The sequence below is a fragment of the Fukomys damarensis genome, unplaced genomic scaffold (genome assembly GCF_012274545.1).
Source record: "Fukomys damarensis isolate Sample0158 unplaced genomic scaffold, DMR_v1.0_HiC HiC_scaffold_16, whole genome shotgun sequence".
Classification (NCBI taxonomy): domain Eukaryota; kingdom Metazoa; phylum Chordata; class Mammalia; order Rodentia; family Bathyergidae; genus Fukomys; species Fukomys damarensis.
Window position 1 is genome coordinate 116686030 of NW_022900928.1, and position 13458 is coordinate 116699487.

Sequence of the window (13458 nt, forward strand, 5' to 3'; positions counted from 1 at the left end):
CTTAACAGCGCCTTTCTGCCCGTTTTATCTTATCCAGACTACTGGGATTAGGGTGGTGCTCCTGATATAGGGGGTTTAGTAATTACACACCCTTTATCCCAGTACCACATACTCTAGATACAGTCACCTCTGAAAAAGCCACTTATGACTGAATGAGGTTTTGGGGGCATCTAGACCCAAACCATTACAGGAAAGAATTAGCTACTAGTTGTGTGGCCATGGAAATACCTCCAATATTCAGTTTCATCACCTTCTGTGAGTATAATAGTACCCATCTCTTAAGATTTTTAGGAGTATTAGGACATAGACATAACATGTTTTAAATTAATATGATGATGATGATGATGATGATGGGCATAATGATAACAACTATTGTAGAAATTAGAATCGGCAACTTTCTCCCATCTTTGCTTCCCTCATCTATTAGTGTTCCTCAACTTGTGCCATTGTCATTTGCCTAACATTTGTAGAGACTGATTTCTTTACCATTTCCCCTCCTCCCCTGTATCTACCATATCCACTCTGTACTATGATGCTTTAGAGATCACAAATCATTGAAATGACTGCAAATTTTTATTTCTCCATGATCCAATATCACAATAATATCATTCTTGTTGAAAATGCACCTATTAGAGGCTCTGCTCTCTTGGGAATTTCTCAGGACACTGTTAGTCTTTTGGTAAATGAGTAGCAAATAAATCCTCATGTAGCACTTTTGTGGGACTGGCTGTCTACAGGACAGAGCTCCAAAGAAATTGGATTTTGTGCAGTAATGGGTACCCACTGGCCCTGTAGTAAAACAAAAGCCATTACACATTTGGCTTAAATTGTACCTTTCCCCTCCTATCCACATTTACTTTCGTCTTAGGACAGCTCACTCTGTTGGGAGAATCAGTAACTCTTGTTCATTGTCCGAGGCCCTTCCTTGTACTCTTATTTTTGAGGCTAAATAGTGACAAACATGGTAATGTCAACTACAAGTCCATATGAATAGTTTTACCTGGGGCAGGTAAGCAGGTCTGGTTTAGAGAATGGAGGCTTTGTATGTGGTCAGTAGGCTCCTGAAGGAGAGTAAGACAGTGTGACTTGATGGAGCTGGTACTTGTGGGTTGCAAAAGTTCTGACTGAAGGTAGGTCAGCTTAGGGGTGAGGCAGGATTGCTTATGTTGCTGGCGCATTGCTAGGAAAGCCCTAACATGGACTGTGTGGCAGTGAGGTCCTGGGAGTTGTGCAATTTGGTAATCTTGTATAGATGGCCTTTTCCTGGGAACACCTAAGCCTTAGCTGCCTTCCCTCAGGAAGGTGGGAGAATCCACCCTTCATAGTTCATCAGGAATTAGTCCACTCTGACCACTCCCTTTTCAGTTTACCCTAATTCTTCAGTAAAGCAGTTTGCAAATATCTGGTGTGTTAGTCTTGTGGCTGCCAAGGAAATGGAGAGGGAATTTCATCCCATCTTGATTCTTTCTGAATTCCAATGGCCTCCTGGAAGGGATAGGGTTCCGAATACTGAGGTGAATACTAAGGTGAAGCTTGTGATAAGGCATACCGAAAGGACATATATAAGAAATAGCATTTTGATCAAGTCTGGCAAACACTTCCCTAAGCCAAGTTGTCCTGAGAAGGGATGCAGGGGTTGTAACCCTTGTTACCACCTTATTTGGTGTAGGGTTGTATTTCACAAGCTGTAAGTGCTGAGATTTACATTCTTGGCTCACACTGGAGATGATGATGGGATGATATCTAGTCCTTAGCTTCTAGATATTTAAGAGTTTTTTTTCTTTAATTTTTCCAGGCTGGGTCAGTAATATTATGTTCTGACCCCTTTTCTGACATCCTATGGAATCTGACTAAGAAAATTTTGTATCAACTCTAACTTAGTGTAGATGTGCTCACTTGATTCTTCCCTAAAGAAAATGTTGATGAAGGAGAGGATGTAGGTGTTTGGAAGAAGAAAAGGCAGAGATAAGAGAGATTAGGAGCACAGAGCACAAATGTTTGCATTTTATGGCTCTGCCTACCCCAGAACCTTTTCCTCCAGTAGCGCCATTAGCTTCTAAATAGTCCTATTGTGAATATTTTGAGGTTTTTGCTATTTCTTTATTTCTCAGCCTTTTTCTTTCTTCCTAACACTCTCCCTAGAGGCCTCTGTAGTCACTCTTCTATCCTGACTTTCTGTATATTTCTCCACCTCTCTCATGGTATCAGGCTATATCCTTAGCATCCAAGCAGACTTGATGGGACACAGCAGTCACTCAAAGTGGGGATGTAGGTGAGAGACAGACGTGTCCTAATGAAGCTTGTTGGCCTTACATGTAGTGTGAATGTGCACCTGGAACAATGCAAAGAACTCTAGAGCTGGATTCAGAAGACTATGGCTAAAGCCCTAGGTCTGACCTTGACCAGCCACATTATCTTGGGCTGCCCATCTAGGTGACAACCTAGATGTCTTCAAGACAGTCTCTGAAATTCTGTCTTTCAACTATTAATATGTGTACCAGTTGGTTTTTGTTGTTATAACAAAATACCAGAGACTGAAATTTTATAAGGAAAATGCACTTACTTATCTCACAGTTCTAGGGATCCAAAAATATCTATTCATTTCCCCTTAGGCCTTTCTAGCTATCTCATAGATAGCAGATGGCATCATGGTTGAAACATGTGTGAGAGGGTGAGATCATGGAGAGGCTGGTCTTCCTTTTTGTATAACAGCCCACTTGCTTGGGAACTAACCTAGTTTCCAGAAGAACTAAATTAATGCCTTCTAAGGGTGGCACATTTAATGATCTAATCATGTCTACTGGACACCACTCTTTTAAATCTATTTTTTATTAGTACATCTTACATGATATATAGTAAATATATTCATCATGGGGAGTTGGTACATATACATATCACATCTTAATCCTTTTTACTCCCCCTTCTATTCTTCTCCCTCCCCTCTCCTTTTATCCCTAGATCCCCTTTCCACCTGCAAATTCTAAAATTTCTACCATCTCAACATCACCACGTTGAAGACCAAGTTTCCATCATATGAACCTTTTGGTGACAAACCGCAACAATATGTTATGGCTTTAAAAATTAGTTGAAAGCATCAACCTAGCAATCATGTCCCCCTTATTAAGCACTTCAGACTTGGAACACCATGTCTTTCCAAACTGTGGTCCTAGTTGGTCTGGGAACAAGAAGCAACATTCATTTTTCTCTTTAATTTTGCCCTGGGGTTGATCGTAATGATTCCTTCCTTCTTATACTCCCCCATTCCACACCACCTGCCAATCTGTAGTCAAGAGAATGATTCCCTGAGGGTGGATGAGTAAAGAACCTGAGAAGTCAGATACTGGAAGCTAGAGCAGAGTTAGAAAGAGCTCCCCAGAGAAGATGGAGGATACCAATGGTTACTGGTACCATTTGGTTTCTCAATTCCAATTATAATTGTATAACCATGAAAATATTTTTCTCCCCCAGCAGTGCAGATGGAAAGAAGGACCTCTTTCCCTTCTAAATTGATATTAGTTATTTTTTGGGGTGGGTATCTACTCACATTTTTATCCTTGTCTGTGTTCTGTGGGCTGTGGCAAGACAATGCCAAAACAACTGGTGGGTTGTTTCATGAAGACTGCACAGGAGAGATTTTTCATCTTTTTAGATCCATCTGGGGACAACTGATGCCTCTGCATAAGAGGGAGAATGAGAGAGGCTGGACTCTTCTTGTTGGTCTTAGTGTCTCCCTCCCTGACCCACAGAACAGAAAGTGGAGTTGAGTGGCAAGTTGTGCTAGGCCTCCAACCTAGTGTCGGAAGAGTCTGTTCCACGATGTCTTTCTGTCTCACATTGGCCTTCAACTCTCAGCAAAGCAATATATGCCCCATCTAAAAATCATCACACCCCTGTGTAGCCAACATACTTCACTTTAGATGTATCAAGTTCTACTCTGACATCTTTCTGTAGAGAATAGAAAGGAAGAAGCTAAATACTGGCAGAAACAGAAAATCTCAGCACTGGTTAAAAGTTATATTTTCCAGCAAATTTCCAACTACAGCAGAAAAGCAGTATTTTTAGGACCCTCTTGATGGTATCTACTTGGAACACGCCCAGGCTGGAGAAGTTGAGAAAAGGAGGCTGTGAATGCTTAGGAGAAGAGAAGAGAGTGGCTCTGGAAAATGGAAATGCACATACATTTGTAAATTTATTTTACAGAGAAAATCAGGAATTGGAGAAAAGACCCATTAAGAATTGTCAAATGCTCTTGGTAAGAGGAGCCACATTTTGTGTATCTCTTGGCATTTAGGAAAAATTGACCATAATTCACCCGGGACAGAAATATCCAGGCAGCTTTAATCATTCATAATTACCTTTGTAGTCAGCAAAAATTTCCTTAGAGTTTCAGTTTTCATTGCTTTCTTCTTATTTTATTTGGACCATAAAGAAACTGAAAAGACTGCCTTCCATATTGTTTTGGGAAGTAGTCTTCGAGGGCCCAAACCTGGTGACTTCAGTGTTCCTTTCCCAATTGTGAATCATGTTGAACTCTATCAAATTGGGCTGTGTCTTGCAAGAAGCTTGGATGGAAAGAATATTGAGGAAATGGAGAGATCTTTGTGTTATGATGTCAAGAAAAAGAAGACACATCACAGCACCTAAGAGAGTGTGAACTGTATGATAATAATTGTCTATTTTAAAAAAGATAATAGGGCAGAAAATTGGAAGGCATATACCCAAATTCTACCTTTGATGATATGATCCTGATTTCATCCCTTAATTTACCAAGAGTCCAATTGTATGTCTTTTGCAGAGTGTGTTTCTGTTTGATTGAGTTGTATTCATCATATAGCTTGTCATCATCCCTCGTGGTCATGGTCTGCTTTTTGGATTTAAGAAAACTTGATGGGAGTCACGCTTCCTTTTTTCGGAAGATTTATGGGAGATTTTTCTGAGTCAGAAAAATCAGATTACCACTAACTTTTCCCTGAGCAACCTGCACACACACAGACACATGTGTGCAATATACTCTCTTCTGTACCAAACTGCTGAGTGGAGCCTCTTGAGAGGGAGGAGTGAGGACAAAAGCACTGTTTAAGGCCAGCCAGCTGGTCTCAACCCTCTCCCTAGCCACTTGAGATGGTGGGAACTCAGTGGTTTCTGAGTCGGACGTGGGAGAATTGCAGAATCCTCTGGTGAATTGCTCCTTTGTTCTCCTCCTAATCTTCTAATCCAGGGAAACAGAGAAAGGAGTTTTCCTGGGACTTGGAACTCAGTGCTCCAAATCCTTCTGTCTTTGACCCCACCCCGACGGTTGGGATGGGGACAGAAGGTAGAAAGACATCAAGGAGAAAGTGGTATCAAGATTGTGAAAACATCCCACCATGGCCGCTCATTCCCCTTCTTAGAAGCCAGATTTGCATTGACCTGATGGCCGGATCCCTGCCTTTCCTCATTCTGGGCTGAGCTCTCTCTCCAAATATTTCTGTGACTCTGCTCCACATCACCTCTTCTCTGCCTTCCAGCAAAGGAGTGGCTGAGAGCCTGGGAGCAGGAACTGGCTTTCATGTTTATGTTCAAATCTGGAATTCTCCCAACTTCATAGCTAATCACCATTCCAACAACTGAGTTTTACCCTAGCTTAAAGTAACATTACCAATGTGTGATTCCCTGTATTTATCTGGGTAGAGTCTGAGCAAGGAGGCCAAATGCATGGTCTAGTTTCCTGTGAGAACCATTTAACTTGCACAGGTCCGTGGTGGTTGGCTGTTGCATCCTTAGGCTTGGCAGTGACTTTTGTTAATATATGTGGCCAGTTGTAATGATAACAACAGCTAGTGTTTACCAAGCACTTGATCTACATCAGGTATGGCAGCATAGGGCTTATGCTAACTCTTGCAGCCTTCTTCTCAGCTCCACTAAGGGGATTCTGTCATTAGCTCCATCTTGCGGCTGAAGAGTCTGTAGCTGAACCATATGAATCATACCTGCATGTTTTGTAGATGAAGAAGCTGAAGAGGCACAGAGATAAGGAACTTGCCCTTAAGCTGGAAAGGAGCAGAGACTACCTTTGAAAGCAAGCAGTGCATCCACAGTCTAGTTTTATGTCATGCTCTTGAGGTTACTTCTGCCCTGATGAAAGAGCGAGGATGACGGAGCGGGATGCATTCCCAACCTTTGCAAAGCAGCCATCTGTACATGGCAGGGAGGACAGGGTCGTGCTGTCCATGCTGCCATTATTATCTCTCATTTGAGTGCCCACCGTTACTACCACAGTACCGGACACATAGTCAGTATGATAGTTTGTTATTTATATTTTTACATTTATTGGTACATTTTAGGCATACAGTACAGTTACATTCATCACTGGGATCTTGCACCTCTACGTAGACCTATCTTGGTTCTTATTTTTTCCCCATTTCTCTGCACTCCCTTCACCCACTCCACCCTTGCTTGTTTACAAAGATGTTGTTTCCATGTTCTTCCTTTTCTCACATTTTTTTCTTTTGCCTTCTTGCCTTTCCTCCACCCCTCCCACTTCCCCTACTCCTTTAGACATTTTCTTCCTATTACATAAATATCGATTATACATTTTGATCCTTATTTACATGTTTAGTTTTTCATACCAGAGAAACTATTTGGTATTTACACCTGTATGACTTATTAATTTCACTTAAGAGGATGGCCTCAATGTACATCCATTTAACTATAAATGTCTCTAGTTTCTCATTCTTTATGGCCGAGTAGTACTCCATTTTATAAAAAAGAAAAAATCAGTCTTCTTTATCCAGTCACCAGTTGATGGGCAATTGGGCTGTTTCCAAGTTTTAGCTATTCAGCATGATAAGTTTAACTGAATTAATGAATCAATGAATTATTAAACATTTGTCTGTATCAAGGACACTGTGTGATATACTGCAGGAGTGGGGGTAGATGTGTCCAGTTTCTCTGCACTAAGGAATTACTTTTGGGTGATGTTGAATGTGCTGTTCTTTCTTCTCTTTTTCCCTCTGCCTCCCATACACACACATCACCATCATCATCACCATCATCATCATCATTATTCCGTTTGTTATCTTGCATACTTTCCTGGTGCTTATTTCTATCTGAAGGTGACTCTTTCTTCCTCTCTGAGCTGAAGTATTTGGCTTTCCTCAAGTCATTCTCTGGAACTGTGAACTGTATTCCTCAAGCTATTCCTTGACACTGGAATGTCACGCCTGTGTGGTTTTGCAAGTTGCTTGCTGTCTGTGAACTTGAAGAGGAAGCTGTTGCACTCTGAAATTATAGAGGAAGGGATATAAAACTCCCCTATCCTGGGTTTTGAGAAGGTTGTCTTGCACCTGGGATACTAAGGAGAGGTCAAACCATGGGTTGCAGGCTGAGTTGAGCAAGGATGTGGAAGGGCTGAGTTGGTGGATGGACTTGGTGAGCTGTGTGGGGACCTTGAAAAGTAGTCAAATGCTCAATCAAATTGATGTTTAGTGCATCTGGGTTTCTTTATGCCTGTGCCAACTGGACCCATGTGAGTAGGGCTCTATCTAGGGGACCATGGCTTCAGGCGCAGAGCCTCATTCTCTATTTCATTTGGCAGGAGAGCAAGTACATTGCCCTTGCAGGCACTCCTAACTTTGCCAACCTCTGCTCCAGATGCTGGCAAGCCAGTCCAGTGGCTCTGGTGTGGACAAGCAGGGCATTCTGGGTATTGACATGCAAATACACAGGGTACAATGTGTGTGGGTGGGCAGAAGGATGGTGGCTTGCAGGTTTAGGGTGTCCCCCCCAGGGCATCGTCAATCTTTTTCTAATGCAGTGATTTAAGAGTAGGAGAGTGGAGACAGGAAGAATTCAGAGAAAGGAGGAGAAAGAGAAATAGGGCAGCCATGGAAGCCAGCTGCTGGGACACAATGCTGGCTCATGTTCCAAAGGGCTGATTGAGGAGGGACTGCAAATGAAGCCTCTTGCTCTCCGGGGTGCCTCAAGGCAACCCTTCCACCTGGCCAGCAAGCTGGTGAAGACCCTGAGCTCCTTCTCTCTTTGGAATGGCCCTCAGCCACTCCAGTGTGTGCTTGTAAAGAGAAATCATCCCCTCTCCAAGGCATACTCTCAGCTCCTGCTCCTCCTGTCTCTGCACCCAGGGCCTTGGCTCCACTCTCCCTTCTTTCTTTTATCAGTCTCACTCATGGGCCTCTGGTTTACAGCCTGCCTTCCAGCTGTGCAGCATCAAATGATGAATGGCTGCTATCAAGTCCTTACCCCTGCTGGTACAAAACAATGCTTGTAGTCTTCTTGTTTTAGTCAGGGTGGGCTAAATGCTTTATCAGGATGCAAACCTCTGTGGCTCCACATGATGAATGTTTATTTCTTGCTTATATCTCCAAGGAGGAGGTGAGGATTTGTCATGGTGGAGATAGGTATAGAGGGTGTTGCTCCATGAAGTAACCAGCTGTTTAATGGCACTTTTCACCCATAGTTCTGAGTCCTCCACTAGAGTTTCATGTTCTCCTGATGGCAGTGGTGAATGGAAGAGGCCTATACTGGAAGACCCAAGGGTGGGCCCAGGCTTCTGGTGGTGTCCACTACTCTGGACCACATTTTCTTGTATTGTTCAGGGCACATGGCTTTATCTGAGACCACTGGCCTGTGGGAGTTAGGGACATTTGGTGAACAGGCAGATGGCTCTGCCCCCAGGACCTTGGATTTTAGAGTTATAGAGAGTTGTGTGTATGTGTGTGTGTAGAAGACTTAGACTGCAAGCTCAGCTCTATCACTCATCAGTATGTGGTCAGAATGTTGGAGAAGCAGCTGACCAATGTACTTAACAGCATGCAATTAAGTAATAAGTAGGATGCTCAAATCCAAGTGAGTCTGACTCCAGAACTATGGCATTGTAGGATGGTTACTTATTTCCTCGTCTTTCGGTTTTTCCTCTGTAAAATGTTGCTAATAATACTCAGTTGGTTGTTCAGATTAAATGATGATGATGCTGCACCTAAGTGTTTCACACGTAAGGGCTGGGTAGATGTCACCTGTCACAGTTATTACTTAATCTCATAGGGTTGTTACTTTATGCTTGATCCTGTTATGAGAGCCAGGGTCAAGAAGTTTAGCTCAGTTGAAATGGTCCTCTGCCCTGAAAGGTCTCCCATCTTTTAGGGGTCACGATATGTCAACATTGTCAGTATGGTTTCAGTATGGTGGCATTCTTTCATGAATGGGATGGCTGAGTCAAGGGAACTGGTGGCCTCTGGGATGTAGTTGTGTGGCAGGGAAGGACGTTGAGAAGTGGGGAGGTGCGAAATGGGCATTTGAGGCTTCAAAGATGGTCAAGACAATAAGCAACAGGACAAAGGGGAAAGAGGTGAGCAGCCCTCGTGGGATGATGGGCTAGAGCCGAGAATATACACCTGGATATAGCTGGGATATAGGTGAGGATAAAGAGAGATTAGTTGGAGTCAGATCAGGAAAACAAAACAAAACGAAACTTGACTTTGGCCTGAAGACAGTAATTGGGTCTTTTTGGCAGCCTCTAGCCTCACCTTGTGCTTGCCCCAAAACCAGCCTCAGCATGTTGTCACTTTCAAAACCTACAAGTCATGCTTCTAAATCAGGAGGAGCTGCCAGGAGCCCATACCACAAGGCTCTATAAATGTCTTCTTTTACCATCTCTATTCTGTCACTAGCCGATATCACTAGCAATTTTCTTTTTATCTTTCTTTCTACAATCAACTCCCTTGGTTTCTATTTCCCATCCCTTGACAGAGTCCAAGCCTCCTCTGCCTATTCAAGACTCATGGACCTTTCTCTAGGCCCATCTTTCTCTTATGTAGAGCAACTCAATACTTACTTGCCTTCCCTGTTCTGTAGACCCATGGTCTTTTGTTTACCCTTGCCCTCAGAGGTAAGTGATTGCTTTTTTTCTCCCCATCAAACACTGACTAATTGAGCTCCTATGGAAGACACAGTGTGATGGTCATCAGGGCTGTCCTCAGATGGGGCAGAGTCATCTTTCTCCAGTAATGTGAATTCAGATATGCCCAGGGATTGGCTTTGGCCAATGGAATGTGAATGGAAGCGAAGAAAGTTAGAATAGGAAGGCGGTTAGAAGTTTGAGGAGCTGCGGTGAGACTTACTGTGCTAGTATCCCTTTTGCCCTCTGACACTGATACTAACAGTGTCTGAGATGTGGGCAGTCTCATCAGCCTAGGTCCTGAGGGAGAACAAATGCTTTGCAGCAGATCTGCCAAATGCAAGGAGTATAAGATAAACCTGGACTCTTTTGAGCCTCTGGGGTTTGAGTATTGTTTTTTAAAGAGCATAACCTGCCTATCTGCCCTGAAAGATACACCTGGTGATTGGCTTGGTAGGATCCATGATGGAAGTCATCATCCTCAGAGGGTGCCCTAGACTTCTGTGTATATGAGATGGGAAAGGTTACTGTGGGGGTAATAGTGAGAAACAACCCTGGCTCCCAGCAGAGGAGAGTGCCTGATGTGTGACCCACATGACTTTGGAAGCTGTCATCCAAGGAAATGAGGTGGGGAGGCAGCTGAGGGTCCTCTATAGATCCCATTCTCTGCAGTGTTTATTCCTTCATGTCTGCACTGTCTGCACAGTCCACCTTTCCCACCATGGGAAGCCATCTGAGGAACAAACTATCGAGGTGTCTGATTAGGTCATTTAGATCTTACATGCATTGAAAAGGCTGAAGAGAGGATAGAAAAGGAATACTGGGGCAGAGAAGGAGACCAAAAGACAAAGGGAAGTGACTTACAGTGACTGGTGCTTAGATGAGTATGGAATTCAGTGGGCAGAGAAGTACAGGACTGTGATTAACTCAGCCTTCAGTGCCCCAGATGGCTCTATGAAGTATCACCAGTTTGTATCAAACTTGTTCACGCATTTCTTCATCTAAACCTATATTATTGAGGATTGCAGGCATTGTGTGCATTGCTGTGAATTACAAGATAATTAGGATGTTTTTCCCCAGCCTTCAGGAACTTCTGAACAGATAGGGCCATTCTTCATTAAAGCACAGTGTGATTAGGACTTCAAGTACCTGCAAGAGAGCGGACATGAAATGGTTAGGCAGCTCCTGAAGTGCTATGGGTCCTAAGGAATAAACAGCTGACCCATTTCTAGCCAAGTCTCCAAGTAGGAACTTTCCTTTCCCACCAGAAGGAATCTGAAATGATCCCCCTAACCAGGAAGCTGAGAACACTGAGTGTCTATGCTCTTAATGCCTAGATTAGAGAGAAAGTTGCTAGGCTGCACAAACAGAGCCAAGCTATTTGCATGGTTTCTTAGAAGGCAGGCTTTACTTATTTATTGTCACTTTAATGCAAGTTTAAAAAATAAACTCTAAGAGCTGGAGATGTGGGATGCACAGGCAAAGACTGGAGGTAGTGTGAGCCCAACTCCAAGGCTGCAGCCCTGAAGTTGAAGGTTTTACTGCAGTGGGGCTAGAAAGTTGGCAACTAATAGCAGGATACTCACTACCCCCAGCCTCATGGTTGTATTGGATCTGAAGAAATTAATATTTTAGTAAAATATAAGCAGAACTTCTGCCTTTCTCATCAAACTCTTTTAGCATCTTCAAAAAGTTCAGAGTTAAGAACCAAGACCTGTCATGTAAAGGTACAAGATCCCAATAATGAATGTAACTGTACTGTATACCTACAATGTACCAATAAACTCAATTAAAAAAAAGTTCAGAGTTAAAGTCAAAGGTTAAGATTATTGTTGCTAGGCTGTTCGATCCTTGCTTAACAATCAATAGGTTTCTGACTCTTAGAGGCAGCAACCTTAAGTGAAGAACTCTGTTTCTGAATTCTGTCCTGTCAAGCTTTTCTGGTCCCAGTGGGCCTGGCTTACAGGGTGGTGGGTCTGGGGAGGGAGTGTCTACTCCTTTGGGGCTGGTGGTGCCAGCTTCTCCTTTAGGCTTGGGGTTTCATAGAAAATCTTCCCATAAGGGCACTGCTCCAGTTTTATTTTCTGGATGTTTCAGGCAGAGATCCATTTTTGAAAGTGCATGGAAAGATGGATGAAGCAGTCTGGTAAAGCCAGGGAGCCGAGAGTAGCTGAGAATATTCAAAACACAGCCTGCCTAGTCCCAAGGCTTGTTTTACCATTTCAAGATAACAGGAGCCTAATAAAATGACCATGGTTTGTCAATCACAGGCACATTTTCCCTAGGGAGGCCAGCTTGATTTTCATTACAGTGATGGGATATTTATTCTCAATGTTCCAAATACAGTCTTGGGTTTTAGGGTGAGACTGCCTCATGCATGGCCACTCACTGATTCTATTCCAACACAGATTCTATTCCTAGGCCATATCTCTTTTGCAAGACTTTCTTCCTTGGGTCTTGGTCTATGGAACCCTGTTTACTCATTACAGATACAGATTTCTAGGGAATCTTATTTACCTACTACAAATACAGAATTCTATGGAATGCTATTTATATATGGCAATGTTGCATGATTATTGGCAGCTTCTTTTATTTTTTAGTAGGACTGCAACTGAATGGCGCATCTTGTACTGAATGCATTGCAGATCTGATGAACTACTTTGAGTTGGTTGATGGCCTTACTTTTCCAAACACACTGAAAGAAAACCAGCTTCAGGTTTTCATTTGAATTTCTCCAAATACTTTATGTTTGTTTCTATCATTGGTCTTGTCAGTCATCAATTTAAATAAATGTCAATTGCTATTTGTCATACAACCACAAAATTGACATTAAGGCTCATTTGATATTGATAATTGTTTTTGTGCATGGTGAACTACAAATTATAACAATATGCAATACTTTTGAGAGGATAGCTTGATAGGGAAAAATTTTAAATGGACCAAATATCCAACAATAAAGCAAAGTTTAATAAATCATAATATACCCATATGATAGAATGCTACCTGCCATGCAAAATTATTTTGGACAAGATCCATAGAGACAATTTTTAGAGGTAACCAGAGCTGGATGAGAACGACAGGGTAAAAATAGATTTTGTTCAGGTTAATTGCAGTAGAGGAAATGAAACTTGAGTACAGAACTGGGCTCGGTTCTCTACAACATGGATAAGAGGGGAATTTATGGTCCAGGAGTGGGATGGGGGTCAGGGAGTGGAAAATTACTAAGGAAAATAGCCAGAGGAAGAGGGATTCTGGCTGCCAAGGCCTGACTAGATTCTTGCTGAAGGCAGGCCCACATGATGAGACATCAAGGGCGGGATGATGAGGACATCAAAGGTGAAGTTTCTTTCTAAACCTATTTTGCAAGATTCTTGAAGTAACTTGGTGAGATAAGCCCGATGAGGATAGATGTCAAGGTTGAGACCATGAGGGTTTTGAACATGCTGGTGAAAGTTTGGTCAAGGAGAATATATTTATCAAAATGTTCATGTCTTATTTCTTTCTTAAGAAGAACCAGGCTACTAGATGTAGTTAGATACAGTATGATACAATATGATCATATGTAT